This window comes from Oncorhynchus keta, chromosome 14, assembly GCF_023373465.1.
Source record: "Oncorhynchus keta strain PuntledgeMale-10-30-2019 chromosome 14, Oket_V2, whole genome shotgun sequence".
Classification (NCBI taxonomy): Eukaryota; Metazoa; Chordata; class Actinopteri; order Salmoniformes; family Salmonidae; genus Oncorhynchus; species Oncorhynchus keta.
Window position 1 is genome coordinate 6,148,483 of NC_068434.1, and position 2,840 is coordinate 6,151,322.

At 43.7% G+C, this 2,840-nt stretch overlaps 1 long non-coding RNA gene across 2 annotated transcripts; it reads right to left on the bottom strand.

Annotated features, from left to right (window-relative positions):
• Window positions 1–467: 467 nt before the first annotated feature.
• Window positions 468–1,926, bottom strand: LOC127907399 (uncharacterized). Of its 2 annotated transcripts, none has more exons than XR_008064347.1 (3): window positions 1,643–1,926; window positions 859–902; window positions 468–665 (listed from the first exon to the last, which is right to left on the bottom strand). It is a non-coding gene; the product is annotated as an uncharacterized LOC127907399 (long non-coding RNA). The 2 variants fall into 2 exon arrangements; XR_008064346.1 differs by having other exon boundaries at window positions 1,600–1,926.
• Between the last annotated feature and the right edge of the window lie 914 nt (window positions 1,927–2,840).

A 2,840-nucleotide genomic window follows, 5' to 3' on the forward strand; every position in this document is an offset into this window, starting at 1 on the left:
ATATTATAAAATAAAATAAGCATGTGTTTTTTCAATTATCTTGTCGATTGATGACCAACCAAGAACATTGCGCCTGACTGCAACAGAAGGACCACATCTCTGCCTTAAAACAACCCATGACTGCAACAGAAGAACCACATCTCCACCTTAAAACAACCCATGACTGCAACAGAAGAACCATATCTCCACCTTAAAACAACCCATGACTGCAACAAGAAGAACCATATCTCCACCTTAAAACAACCCATGACTACAACAGAAGAACCATATCTCCGCCTTAAAACAACCCATGACTGCAACAGAAGAACCATATCTCCACCTTAAAACAACCCATGACTACAACAGAAGAACCACATCTCCACCTTAAAACAACCCATGACTGCAACAGAAGAACCATATCTCCACCTTAAAACAACCCATGACTGCAACAAGAAGAACCATATCTCCACCTTAAAACAACCCATGACTACAACAGAAGAACCATATCTCCACCTTAAAACAACCCATGACTGCAACAAGAAGAACCATATCTCCACCTTAAAACAACCCATGACTACAACAGAAGAACCATATCTCCACCTTAAAACAACCCATGACTGCAACAGAAGAACCATATCTCCACCTTAAAACAACCCATGACTGCAACAGAAGAACCACATCTCCACCTTAAAACAACCCATGACTGCAACAAGAAGAACCATATCTCTGCAACAGAAGAACCATATCTCCACCTTAAAACAACCCATGACTGCAACAGAAGAACCATATCTCCACCTTAAAACAACTCATGACTGCAACAGAAGAACCACATCTCCTTAAAACAACCCATGACTGCAACAAGAAGAACCACATCTCCACCTTAAAACAACCCATGACTGCAACAAGAAGAACCATATCTCCACCTTAAAACAACCCATGACTACAACAGAAGAACCATATCTCCACCTTAAAACAACCCATGACTACAACAGAAGAACCATATCTCCACCTTAAAACAACCCATGACTGCAACAGAAGAACCATATCTCCACCTTAAAACAACCCATGACTGAAACAGAAGAACCATATCTCCGCCTTACAACAGAAAAACAACCCATGACTACAACAGAAGAACCATATCTCCACCTTAAAACAACCCATGACTACAACAGAAGAACCATATCTCCACCTTAAAACAACCCATGACTGCAACAGAAGAACCATATCTCCACCTTAAAACAACCCATGACTGTAACAGAAGAACCATATCTCCACCTTAAAACAACCCATGACTGTAACAGAAGAACCACATCTCCACCTTAAAACAACCCATGACTACAACAGAAGAACCATATCTCCACCTTAAAACAACCCATGACTGCAACTAGAAGAACCATATCTCCACCTTAAAACAACCCATGACTGCAACAGAAGAACCATATCTCCACCTTAAAACAACCCATGACTGTAACAGAAGAACCATATCTCCACCTTAAAACAACCCATGACTGCAACATAAGAACCATATCTCCACCTTAAAACAACCATTGACTACAACAGAAGAACCATATCTCCACCTTAAAACAACCCATGACTACAACAGAAGAACCATATCTCCACCTTAAAACAACCCATGACTGCAACAGAAGAACCATATCTCCACCTTAAAACAACCCATGACTGCAACAGAAGAACCATATCTCCACCTTAAAACAACCCATGACTGCAACAGAAGAACCATATCTCCACCTTAAAACAACCCATGACTACAACTAGAAGAACCATATCTCCACCTTAAAACAACCCATGACTGCAACAGAAGAACCATATCTCCACCTTAAAACAACCCTTGCAGCTTTATTCTGTGCATTCTGCAGCCTCCTAACTTCACTAGATGATGCATTTCCCCAGACCACTGAACAATAAGTTCACTTGACTCTCAACCAATGCCTGTGTTATTTGCTGAAGGATTTTCCCTGGTAAATATTTAGCTATCCTTCTGATTATGCAGGCTGTTTTAATATTTTTTTAACATAGATTAGTTATTTGAGACGACCATGATAAACAGTTGTCTAGCTGCACTCCCAATAGTTTGGTTTCTGACACTTCTTCAATTTGTACTCCTCCCATACTTAATTGTATCCCATGCTGTTTTGGCTTTTTCCTAGTTGAACAGACCAACATAACTTTGGTTTTCTTGGTGTTTAAAGCAAGTTTGCTTTGGCAAACCCATTTCCTGATAATCTCCAAATCTCCTACATGATACCAGGGGAGAGGAGGAGACCCTGAATGTGCTTCACCTATTCCACTGTTTCTGCAGTTTTATATTTACATTAGGGCCTTCTGGGATGCCTGTGATCCCTGTGTGTCTGTGAGTCGCTGTGTGCCTGTGAGTCGCTGTGTGTCTGTGAGTCGCTGTGTGCCTGTGAGTCGCTGTGTGCCTGTGATCCCTGTGTGTCTGTGAGTCGCTGTGTGCCTGTGAGTCGCTGTGTGCCTGTGAGTCGCTGTGTGCCTGTGAGTCGCTGTGTGCCTGTGAGTCGCTGTGTGCCTGTGAGTCGCTGTGTGCCTGTGAGTCGCTGTGTGCCTGTGAGTCGCTGTGTGCCTGTGATCCCTGTGTGTCTGTGAGTCGCTGTGTGCCTGTGAGTCGCTGTGTGCCTGTGAGTCGCTGTGTGCCTGTGAGTCGCTGTGTGCCTGTGAGTCGCTGTGTGTCTGTGAGTCGCTGTGTGTCTGTGAGTCGCTGTGTGTCTGTGAGTCGCTGTGTGCCTGTGAGTCGATGTGTGCCTGTGAGTCGCTGTGTGTCTGCGAGTCGCTGTGTGTCTGCGAGTCGCTGTGTGTCTGTGAGTCGCTGTGTGTCTGTGAGT